Source organism: Sorex fumeus, unplaced genomic scaffold (assembly GCF_029834395.1).
Source record: "Sorex fumeus unplaced genomic scaffold, SorFum_2.1 ptg000063l, whole genome shotgun sequence".
Taxonomy (NCBI): Eukaryota; Metazoa; Chordata; class Mammalia; order Eulipotyphla; family Soricidae; genus Sorex; species Sorex fumeus.
The window spans coordinates 29,649,550-29,662,417 of NW_026606120.1; the positions used below are offsets into that span (position 1 = coordinate 29,649,550).

The 12,868-nt window shown below is 41.7% G+C and overlaps 1 non-coding gene and 2 pseudogenes across 1 annotated transcript; all 3 read left to right on the top strand.

Moving 5' to 3' along the window:
• The first annotated feature begins 2,793 nt into the window (after nt 1-2,793).
• On the top strand, nt 2,794-4,074 carry LOC130035597 (zinc finger protein 322-like; annotated as a pseudogene).
• A 390-nt stretch (nt 4,075-4,464) lies between these two features.
• LOC130034978 (contactin-associated protein-like 3) overlaps nt 4,465-12,868 on the top strand; it is a 156,003-nt pseudogene continuing 147,599 nt past the window's right edge.
• LOC130036263 (U6 spliceosomal RNA) lies at nt 5,494-5,600 on the top strand. The gene has a single exon (XR_008794316.1). It is a non-coding gene; the product is annotated as a U6 spliceosomal RNA (small nuclear RNA).

Sequence of the window (12,868 nt, forward strand, 5' to 3'; positions counted from 1 at the left end):
ATATTTATAACCAGCTATTTGTATCAATTGCTTAGAAGATAAGTGAGTTTGTCCTCCTAGTGCAAATAAACATGAGGAAGTATTGACTCTGATTTTCTAATTTCATTACTACTAAATGAAGTACTATTTTGTGAACACCTTTATGTTTCTGCATATTAAAACTGTGAGATGAGGCAAGAGATTTTGGAGTTAAAGAACGTCAAAATAACCCTAAATTTGTTTTGAATATACGTTCCATAAAGTTCATAGAACTTAGATACTTTATAATTTTTCATAAATTTCAAAAGAGACATCATACTGAAGGATTCATTCTTTTTTGTTTATTTTTCAGAGCATAATGTAACAGGTCATCGAATGGGGCAAATTTTCTTACATTTTGTGTAATTAATTCTAAAAACTTTTAGCTCTAATTCTAATATGTTGCAACTTCAAGATGCATTGATGATCTGGGAAAATCAGTTAAGTAGTTGATGAAGAATCAGTGATGTCAAATTTCAAAAGAAAAATGAGGCTTTAAAGGAAGAATCTTGGGCCCATTTTCTAAAATACTTTGAGTAGAATGATCTTGCTCAAATATTTTGGGAATTAAAAACATACAGCAAGGTAGCAACAAAGGTGCAAATTTAATGGAGAACTGATTCTCACAATCGAGTTGGGGGGAGGGTTTGATGGGGAGGAGTGTTGGGGTTCTTAGGATGGGGGTACGGTTATAATGGATGTGGTATTTGAATTATGCACACAAGAAGCCATTATTAATAGTATTGTAAACCACAGAATCAATAAATGAAAAAAAGCTAAATAAAATAAGATGTTGGGAACAGGAATAACTGGTTGATATTCTGGCTACTGCAAAACAACCTTTACACTATAGCAGATTCTCTAGTGGAAGGAAAAATGGAAAGGGAGCTGGTTGAAATGTTTGTATACAAAGAAGACTGCTGTTGTTTATAGACAGTTGTGACTTTCTGCCCATCTTAAAAACAAGTCATTGTTTTACTGGTGTAATGTGGTGGTAATGTTTACTAGAATGGAGAAGAGTGGATATTTGGGGGGTGTTAATTTGCTAATAGGTAGCTATAAAACAAATCACTGTCACTGTTCTATAAAACGAATATATCTTTAAATTGATCTCTAATTTTTACATAAAAGCACAGGCAAAAGCACAGACCAAACAATTCAGTAAACACTACTAAAGAAATATTTTCCAGGGTGAGTGGGGTGGAGAGTCTAGAAAATTCATTCTGTGTGTGTTGGTGTTTTTCCTGTGTTTGTATGTCTTCTCATTTTTATATGTAATCACTGTCCTCCCGTTGTTCATCAATTTGCTTGAGCGGGCCCATTAACGTCTCCACTGGAGACTTTGTTGTTACTGTGTCTGGCATATCGAATACGTCATGGGTAGCTTGCCAGGCCCTGCCATGCGGGCGAGATACTCTCGGTAGCTTGCCGGGCTCTCCGAGAGGGGCGGAGGAATCGAACTTGGGTCAGCCATGTTGGCTGCGTGCAAGGCAAACGCCCTACCGCTGTGCTATTGCTTTTATATGTAATGATGAAATTTAAGTCAATTAAACCTTTGTTGATTAAATCATTAAAAACTTATGTATCTATAAATAAAGTATATATATTGTCCTTTTTATTTGCTTTCCCCCTAGTTGTTTCTAATTTTAAAAATTATGAGACAGAAGCCATGTATTTTCTATAAAAACTCATTATCATTTTGGACCTCTCTAGCATGGAGTCAGATTACTATAATTAAGTAAACACACCTCTGTGTTTTGAGGCAGGTGATGTTGGTGTTTCTGAAAAGTGTCCCCTAAATACTGGTGATATGAGACCATCTGAATATCAGAGGGAAACATTACGTTTCATGACCAGAGACATAGGATCTAATCCTGACTCTGTTGAATAATATCTCTTCTACCTTCAAGGAGTCTTTCTACTTTTATTTTGGCTTTATATTTTTAAGTTATGGATTTTGAAATAGAAAATTACTCAGATTTCTTCTAGCTCTCAAATTCTCTGATGTAAAATTCTTACCATAGAGCCGCCAATGTGCTAAATGCCTAAGATGGAGAAGTTCCTTGTGAGTACTTTATATATCCTGGATATCTAACCCTAATCTGATGTGTCATGCAATTTGCCACAACATGGAACTGGGGGGGGGGGGGGGGCGGGTGGGCTGAGCCGGCCGCATCCCTCCGGGCTGCGAGGGCGCGGGGAGCCGGCGTGTCGGCCTGCTCGCGACCCGGAACCGCTGCGCCCCGAGGAGCTGGGCCTGGCTCTCCGCCGCCGTCCCGCACCCGGGTTCCCTTTCCCTTCTGGCCCCGGAGATCCTCCTCCGCGGAGCCCTGTTTCCAGTGTCCGGAGAGTAACCGGAAGTGCCGGCCCAGGCCACGGGGCGGCGCCGGTGGCTGCTGGAACGTTTTTTCCTTGAGAAGTCAAATTCTCAGGGCCAGGAACTGAAGACTGCTTTTTGCTGGAGGTAAAGGCCCTCCCGTTGATCGTCGATTTGCTCGAGCGGGCCCAGTAACGTCTCCATTGGAGACTTTGTTGTTACTGTGTCTGGCATATCGAATACTCTCGGTAGCTTGCCGGGCTCTCCAAGAGGGGCGGAGGAATCGAACTCGGGTCGGCCATGTTGGCCGCTTGTAAGGCGAACGCCCTACCCGCTGTGCTATAGCTCCAGACTGCTTTAAGTTCTGGGGCTGGCAGGAATTAGTGTATATGATGCTGGAAACCTCTGGAGACAAATTTCTCATGACTGGAAGGTCTCTTCAAGTCTTTATCAAGAAAATGACTTTGACGAGAACGATGGGTCAGGGAGACCAGTGGGAAACTCCCTAGGAGCGAGACCTAGAAAATGTACGCTTCCAAAGAAAGGTATAATTGGAGAACTCAAAGAAAGAAAATCCATCATGTTTGCCCTCAGAAGGGTAAAAAGATTTTTATTCAGGTACATGAGATTACTCGGATAGATGATCGGATATACCAGTGCCTTGAACGTGAGCAAAACTTCTGTGAAAACTTAGCTCTTATTATGTGCGAACGAACCCACTCTGGGGAGAAACCTTATCGCGGTGATATGTGTGAGAAAACCTTCCCCCAGGGCTCAGATCTCGTGTCGCATCAGAGGCTCCACGGCTACGAGAAACCCTACAAATGCAGCAAATTCGAGAAGAGCTTCTGGCACCACTTGGCCCTGTCGGGGCACCAGAGGACACACGCGGGGAAAAAATACTACACGTGTGACGTCTGCGGCAAGAACTTCAGCCAGAGCTCGGACCTGCTGGTCCACCAGCGGAGCCACTCGGGCGAGAAGCCGTACCTGTGCAGGGAGTGCGACAAGTGCTTCAGTCGCAGCACCAACCTCATCCGGAACCGGCTGACGCACACGGGCGAGAAGCCCTTCAAGTGTCTGGAGTGCGAGAAGGCGTTCAGCGGGAATCGGACCTGATCAGCCACCAGCGGACCCACACCGGGGAGAGGCCCTAAAAGTGCACCAAGTGCGACAAGAGCTACCGGCACCGCTCGGCCTTCATCGTGCACAAGTGGGTCCACACGGGCGAGAAGCCCTACAAGTGCGGCGCGTGCGAGAAGTGAGAAGTGCTTCGGCCAGAAGTCGGACCTGATCGTGCACCAGCGGGTGCACACGGGCGAGAAGCCCTACAAGTGTCTGGAGTGCATGTGGTGCTTCACGCGCAGCGCCAACCTCATCCGGCACCAGGCCACGCACACGCACGCCTTCCGGTGCCTGGAGCACGACCCGGGTTTCGGCCGCGACCCTGACCTCATCGTCTGCCAGCGGATCCATGTGGACGAGAAGCCGCGCCAGTGGCGGCCTGCGACGGTGGCTTCCTCCTGGGCATGGACTTCGTGGCGCAGCAGAAAATGCGGACTCAGACCGGGGAGCTGCGGTGCAGGTACAGCGCCTGCGACAAAGGCTGCCACCAGGCTGCGGGGCTCGGTCCGCATCCCGCGGGCCACGCCGGTGACAAACCCTACCTGTGTCACGTGGGTGAAAAAGGCCTTGAGCTGAGCCCCCCGCATGCGGCAGACGCCTCGCAGATGTCTTGACCAGACTGAAATTTTATTATTATTATATTTTTTAATTTTTTTTGCCTGTTTGTTTGCTTTTGGGGTCACACCTGGCCATTCACAGGGGTTACTCCTGGCGGTGCTCAGGGGACCACGTGGGATGCTGGGAATCGAACCCGGGTCAGCCGCATACAAGGCAAACGCCCTACCCACTGTGCTATCGCACCAGCCCCCTTATTGTTATTTTTTTAATGTACATGTTTAAGACTCATTAAGATGGAAAGAAAACGCTTAGGTAAATCTCAGACTTTCCTCAGACCTCAGACCTGAGTGGGGACCAGAGAATCTGCAGTTGGAGGCAGTGAGATGGTTTGCGCAGAGCTGCCTGACAGGACCCCTTACTAGTCACTCCAGTGAGAAACCGTACAGATGCCCCGAGTTTTGGTAAAGCATTAGTTGAGTTCATACTTGAGCACCTCCAAGGGGCTCGGGATTCCGAGATGAGAACCCTTCCGAGGCAATGAGTGTGAGCTTTCTGGAGTGCATCCCCCTTTCCATTCTAAGGGAATTCATACCGAGGGCAGCTTTTCCAGTATCCTCAAGGTCATCTGGGCCTCGGGCCGGATGCACCGCCCTCTGGACTTCAGAAAACCCACAATGAGGAGAAAGCTCGGCAAGAGCGAAACAAGCCATCAGAATTCTGACTTAGTCATCAGTGAAGCCAGACTCGGGGAAATTTGTATGTTTCTCCTGAATGGGGCAAAAACAGGAGCTTGGAGCGTCTTTTGGGGTTCTTAACAAAAATGACCTGTTCTAAAGAAAGACCTTCCAAAGTGAATGACAAAATTTCTATCAGTGACCAGCTCTTGTGGTAGTACTCCGGGGAACTCAGATAAGTTCAGACTAATACCAAATCTGAAAAAAGAAACGCCTTGCTTGAAATGCCTACCTTAATGGGTCCCAGAGCGCTGCCTCTGTAGAGAAATCTGCTCTAGTGAGAGATCAAACTGTGAACAATGTACATAATAATAGGTTTGCGGAGAACTGTGCTCATAGGTGGTTGACCCATACGGTCCAGATGGTTTTAATAGAGTCAGGATAAAAAAATACTGAAATACCAGAAGCTTTTTCTGGGAGGAATTTTAGGGCAAGTCAGAGTAGACCTGATGGGTCACTCAGGTCAAGATGTTTTCTTTACCTGAACCAGTTAATGATTGCTTTACTTTCCATTTTTTAAATTTGGCAATCCAATAAAGGAAAGGACTGTAACCTTAAAAAAAAAACATGGAACTGGAAGATAATCATAAGCCAGAAGAAGAAAGACAAACCCAGGATGATGTCACTTATCTGTGAAATGGACTTATCTGTGAATAGGCATCAGGGCTTTTTTATACCGATGATATGGGGGAGGGGTATAGCCAGATTTCCAAAACACAGATTCATTAAAACTGAAGACATATGCTCGCTTCGGTAGCACATATAGTAAATTTGGAACGATACAGAGAAGATTAGCATGGTCTCTGCAAAAAGATGACGTGCAAAATCATAAAGCGTTCCATATTTTTTTAAAAAAAAACTGAAGACATGATACCTAAGCAGTAACCAGTGAAACTTTGCAATATTCCTGTCACGCTGACAGCTGACAGGTAGGGGTAAAGTGGGGGTTGGGATGGGGAGGGATATGGGAGCACTGGTGGAGGGAGGCTGACACTGGTGGAGGGACTGCTATTGAATCAGTGTGTGCCTAAAACACAACTATCAGTAAATTTGTAAGTCATGATGCTTTAGTAAGAATATTTATACAAATAAAGAAAAAGCAAAAAATAGTCATTTTAATGTGAAAAAAACCCTAAGATAATATAAAGAAAGAGGAGGAAAAGATGGAGAGCGTCCATATGGTTGCATTGACTTGCTTTGGAATCAGAGAATGGGTTTAGGAGATGAGCACCTTTCTAATAGCAGCTTTTGAAGGTAGACGTTTTATAGCTCATTTAATGTAGCACTGAAATTTAAAATAGTCTTCAAATAGAAAAATCTTGATGAAGATTATTGATCCACCCTCTGAGAAGAGGTTGTCACTTTCCTGAGGAGAAATTGTCATTTCCCAGGTTAAACGTTAGAAAAATTCCTTTAAAACAGGACAGTTCTGCATTTTGATAAAGTGGAGCACCTGCTGTTTACTGTCAAGTGGGGTAACAATGTCAAGATGATCTTCTATCTATATTGATCATTTTTTTTTCTCCAAGGGCTTTCCAGGAAACTCAAATGCAGACAGCGTGGTGCAATACAGACTCCATTCTCCCTTTCAAGCCAGATTTCTGCGCTTCCTTCCCGTGGCCTGGAACCCTAAGGGCAGGATCGGGATGCGGATTGAAGTATACGGATGTGCATACAGTGAGTGATGGCTATACCCAAATGGCTATGTTACCATGCTAACTCCATGTTAGCAGGATATTGTTCACTGAGATCATGGTCACGGTCCTTCCATTGTTCATCGATTTGCTCGAGCAGGCCCAGTAACGTCTCCATCCTGAAACTTGTTGTTACTGTGTTTGGCATATCGAATATGTCACGGGTAGCTTGCCAGGTTTTGCCAAGTGGACTAGATACCCTCGGTAGCTTGCCGGGCTCTCCAAGAGGGGCCGAGGAATTGAACTCGGGTCGGCCATGTTGGCTGCCTGCAAGACAAACGCCCTTACCTGCTGTGCTATCGCTCCAGCTCAGCAGGACATTACAAAAACCAAACTGAAAACCCTTGTTGATCTATGTCCTTTGATTATCATAGTTGTTTATTTATTTTAACTTGGATCACATGAAATATTCATTCACAAAGCTGTTTATGATCGGGTTTCAGTCACAAAATGTTCCAGCACCCATCCCTCCACCAGTGTACATTTTCCACCACCAATGTCTCCAGTTTCCCTCCTGTCACCCCCACCCCTGCACCCAGCCTGCCTCTATGGCAAGCATTTTCTTCTTCTTCCTCTTTCTTCTTCTTCCTTTCTTCCTCTTTACCCCCCTCATTCTCCTCCTCCCCCTTATCCTCCCCCCCTCCTCTTCCTTCCTCTTCTTCTTCCTTCTTTCCTTCTTCTTTCTTCCTCTCTTCCTCTCTTTTGGGAATTATGCTTTATAATGTAGATACTAAAAACAGTACATCATGTTTTTTTTCTTTACCCACTGCTCCATAATTGATCTTTTCAGCCTTTTAAATATCTGTGTGTGTAGAACTGGACTGAATGGATATCTTTAATAATACTGCTGTTCCTTCAGAGTTGAGTTCAGATACCTAGTCAGAAGTTTAGAGACATAGATGTCTAAAGTTTCCCAGAGTGCATGTTTATAAAATTAACAAAGTTCAAATTGACAACAGAAGTTAACTTAAAAGCTGCTTGCTATTTTCTGACACTGTAAGGACACTTGTGGGAGTGGGTGTCGCAGGCCCAGATGCCCATGTGATATGTGGACCCCACAGTGTCTACATTCTATTTGCACCCCCCCATTACATACTTTTTGTACAGCCATCTAACTTAATTTACTCTTAAACTTTAGAACATCATCTTTATATTCTACCTGCTGATTTCCACTGATAATAAAAAAAAACTAGAAAAGTCACGAACATTGGAGTATTTGACAAAATCTATCCTCAAGTTGCTATTTTCAAGATACAAAATACACTGTTATTTCTTAAGTTAGTAGAAATCACACTATTTTTAAAGAAATATCTTTAGAAAACTGAAAAAAATGTAGACTAACTTGGATCATAATAAGATTGGGTTTTTTTCCCTTCAGGTTTGGATAATAACAGGCAATACTCAAGACTTACTCCTGGCTATGTGTCAGGGATCAGTCTTGTTGAGCTTTCTAGACCATATGTGGTGCCAGAGATTGAACCTGGATTTGCTGCATGCAAGGCAAATGCCTTACCTGCTGTATTATTGCTCCAGCCTCAGGGAACAACTTTTCATTTTAGGTTCAGGTCAGGTTGATCATTCACACTTCCTCATACCTTATTCTGTATCCGAGTCAAGCATTAGTTTGGCATAAGTATGTAATTATAATATCTACCGCATGTAGAATTCATAATGTGTCACATACTAACTACCACACTCCTACAGACATTTTCACTTGAATACCACACCAACCAAATGAGTTTAGTATAGTTATAATTGCACTGCTTTAGAGATCAAAGAAAACTGGACATTGGGAAAATGAAGATGTTTTCTGGCTGTCTAGAGGATACCTAGGTATTAGAATAAAGGGAAGAAGGAAGGAAGGCAGAAAGACACGAAGGGAGAGATGGAGGGATGGAGGGAGAGAAGGAGTAAAGGAACTTAACCAGAATTATACTTTCAAAGTTAAATATTTGGGTAGTGTAGTAGAAAGGAGGGAGTATACTCATCAGAAGAAATTAAGGTTTTATTATTGCAGGGACAGGCTTTGTGGGTATAGTGAGTTATTGAAAATGCTAACATTATCACTTTGGTTATCCATAGATAATGTGATTTCTGAAGGTGAGGTTAGCACAAGCAACTTCATTATAGATATGAGAGTAATTCTAAAGCTTCCCAATCCCCAAAGTTTCACTGTTTACCAAACTTTGTCTATATTTTGGTGTTTCTATTTCCATGGGCTATTAAACTGGGGAAGGTGTTGTGTTTGCATCCATATTTTTTCCTGCTTTGCATTAGTCAGTTTTTTCCACCCTTTTGTTTCTTGGATCTCTTAAATGAGCTCAGACTTCCATAGCTAGGACACCTGATATTTAGAGATTCCCTTTGATCCCCTGAAATTAGCATCTCCTTCCATATTCTGCAAACAACTTCAGGGGTACTGACTTCAAACCTCAATAAGCTCTTTGATGGGGATTTGCCATTAACTTGATATTACTTTGGCAGAATGAATTAGCTAGATCCTTGGTTTAGATGGCATAAGGAAGATTAAAGCTGAGTGTCTGAAACCCAGAATTTCCCATTTGCTTTGCTTTGGAGCTGTGGTGCTAGCTGTCATTCAGTAAACATGAGCTATTAGAGACAATGTTCTCTTTCTCTCTCTCTCTCTTTCTCTTTCTGTCTGTCTGTCTGTCTCTCTATGTGTGTCAGACAGATAACAAATCACCAGGGCTTCATAGTTTACTTTTTTGATGAGTATGTAATGTGTACATTTCTCTTTTAAAGTAATAATGGATTTTATCTTTGTCATTTGTTTTTTCACTGAACACTTTATGTTGAGTGGCTTATCTTAACATGCAGTATCTCTTGCTTTCAATGCTTTTTCAGTTGCTTTTCTTTTCATTTGTCCATAATTACATTATTATTCCTATAAACATTCCATTTTCTTTTTTGGTGTTTTAACCACAGTCAATAATGCTCAAGGGTTACTCCTGGTTCTATACTCAGGAATTAACTCCTCATGGTTCTCAGAGGACTATATGGGATGCTGCAATTGAAGCTAGGTCAGCTGCGAACAAGGCAAATGCCCTAACTGCTATACTACTAATAACTCGAAGCTTAAACATTTTCTTGCCTTTTTGAAATGGCATATGCACTCTGTCTTTTGATGATGATGATGATGATGGTGGTGATAATGTTGATGATGATGTGTGTATATGTAGCAAGTAGAGATAAAGGGTGTGTTCTTAGGGGTCTAACCAGTCTGCAGGCACGGTCCTGGGTCTGCTGTGGGGCTCTCCTTATCTGTGTCTTATTGACTTTTCTGGGTCATGTTAGCCATCTGAGCCACTTTCCTTTTCCTCCCTTGCTGCCTCCCAGCAGTTCTATCCACCTGATGTCCACATTCCTTTTAGACCTGCTCTAGGCCTTGCCTTTCACTCAAGGCAAGTGCAAGGCATGTGCAAGGCAAGCCACATGTTGGGCAAGTGCCCTTTCCTCTGTGTTATGACTCCCAGTGTCCCAGTCATGTCAAACTAGACTTTGAAAATAGCTTTGAAAGTTATTTGAAAGAAAAGACTTTGAAAGTCAACAGGGAAGAGGAGAGCAGTATGCAATTGTAATTTATTTACCTTTTATATTTTAAAATATCAATGCAATGAAAATAGAGATTTTGATGAATGAACTCAAGACATGTCAATATTTATTAACCTGCTCCTAAACTGAATAAAATTAAATAACCCATATTTGTTAAGTACTTGAAGAAGCTTGAGAAAAGGGTACGGATAGAACTTCCTTCTTGTCTGTAGCTCTTCCACTCTGAATGGATTTAGAAACTGTTAATAGAACTAGAAAGACACGATGTATAGTAGAAGGAAACTTAATAAAGAAGGAAAACCCCAGACATTCTTCAGACTTAAAATTCTGTAGTCATAAAGAGAATAGTGTGCTCCCATGTGTGCTCCCATTTCAATTATTAAAGAGTAGAAAATTGATTGTACTGGTAAAATGAATGACACAGTAGTTGACGGCCAGGCACCTGGGTTCCTATGTCAGGGAGGGCAAGTGTCCATTCTCTGCAGGCTGCTCAATTTGGTATTGGGTTTCTCACTCTCAATTTATATCAAAGTATAAAGAGAAGATAGATTTTTATCTAATAAAAATGCTTCTCTCATCTCCAACCATATAATCTTATAGTGTATTTATAGTAGGAATGGAAATTAACAATTTTGAAATATAATTAACTCTAAAATAATATGAAAATTATCCCACTCCTATTTTAATATATAGTAGATATTGTTCAGTGCAGTTTTATCTAACATCTAGTAAATTCATTATGCAATTACTCCCTGACTTATTCTTAATCACCTGCCTGGTGCGTGGGGCTCCCCTACAGTTGCACCTGGTATTTCCCAGGGGACCATGTGGTGCCCCGAAATAAACTGGGGTTGGCCTCATGCAAGGCGCATGTCTTCACCCTGTATAATTACTTTCCCAGTGATGGTATTTTTTAAAAAGGAAAAACAAGCAAACAAGTTCATAAATTAGCACCACTAAATATTTCACTGAAACTAAATACTGAAAGACATAGTACACACCCTGTATAATGTAGGTGAACAAGCAAAATCAGATTGTACTATAAGTCACATATACTGATAGCTTCAATTCATCAAAAATTTTGTTTTAAAATACTATAATTTACTGAGGCCCAAACAATAGCACAGCAGGTAGGGTGCTTACCTTGCATGAGGCTGACCCAGGTTCAATTCCTGGTATGCGTATGATCCCCCAACCCTTCCAGATGTGATCCTTGAGTTCAGAGCCAGGAGTAAACCTTGAGTACTGCTAGTTGTGACCCAAAATAAAACCTCTACCACCTTTTATTCTCGCTTTGCTACACTCCAAGTCCTCCTCCTCCCCAGAGATTTTAAGGGCCAAGAAATTTGTTCATGGCATATTTTTTTGCCAATAGCCAGAAACTGGAAGAAACCTGAATGCCCAAGAACAGATGACTGGTTAAAGAAACTTTGGTAGATCTACACAATGGAGTACTATGTAGCTGTTAGAAAAGATGAAGTCATGAAATTTACATACCAGTGGTACAATATGGAAAGTATCATGCTAAGCGAAATGAGTCAGAAAGAGAGGGATAGACATAGAAAGATTGCATTCATCTGGGGGATATAAAGTAACAAAAAATGAGATTAATACCCAAGAATAGCTGAGATCAGCACCAGGAGGATTACTCCATAACTTAGAGGCCAGCCGGGTATCCTAGAGGAAAGGGCAATTCAGATAGAGAAGGGAGCACCAAATAAAGTGTGTTTGGGGGATCCTCCCAGGAGGGGAGATGCATGTCGAAAGTAGACTATGGACTGAACATGTTTGCCACTCAATGCCTCTTTTGCAGACCACAACACCCAAAAGGAGAGAGAGAACACAGGGGATTGCCCTGCCACAGAGGCAGGGAGGGATGGGGGGATGGGGGTGGGGGGATATTATCCATGGTGGTGGAAAATGAGCACTGGTGGAGGGATGGGTATCTGATCATTGTATAATTGAAACCCAAGCACAAAAAACTGTAAATCTACAACTGTACCTCATGGTGTTTCACTAATAAAAAAAAAAGAAATTTGTTCATGGCATATTTTTTTATTTTCTTTACTTGTTGTCTTTAGAGTTAGTGGATATTAAAATATTCAACTTTATATCTTTCTTCAGTTTTCTCTTTTTCTTTTTAAGGGACTCAATTGCAAATACCATATATCAGATGAAATATGTATACATACAAATGTATATATATGTATTTATGTATTTTACTCCTTGACTTTGTTTATTTCACAATTCTTCACAGCCCTGTTTCTGTTCTTGTATTATTATTTTTCCTCTGGTTAAAGTTTAATATATTGCTATTAATTTTCAAGTTCATTGATCTCCTCTGGCATTCTTTCCATTTTGTATTTTTCTTCAAGGATATTGTAGCGTTTTTTTGGCATCTTGAGTCTGCTTAACTTTTGGAAATATAAAAAGGTTATAGAGTTCATCATCATCGTCTTTGTTTTTCTAACATGCATCAGTTCTATGTGAGTTTTTACTGATTTTTTTTGTCATCACTGTGGGTCATTCTTTTCAGTTTCCATGTATGCTTGTAAATATTGGTTAAAGATAAGACTTTTACTTTTGTTTTGTTTAATGTTTTTGCATTTTAATATTTTTGAACTTCATTCAAATATATATTTGGATGGTGTCTTAAAATGTTAAGAATTTGATCCTCATGTCTTGAGGAACCAGTTGGGATGAGAGGTGTGTGCAGAAAGTAGATAAAGGACCAAACATGATAACCTCTCAGTGTCTGTATTGCAAACCATAATGCCCCAAAGTAGAGAGAGATTATGGGGAATATTGTCTGCCATGGAGGCAGGGGAAGGGTGGGAAAGGGGGAGGAT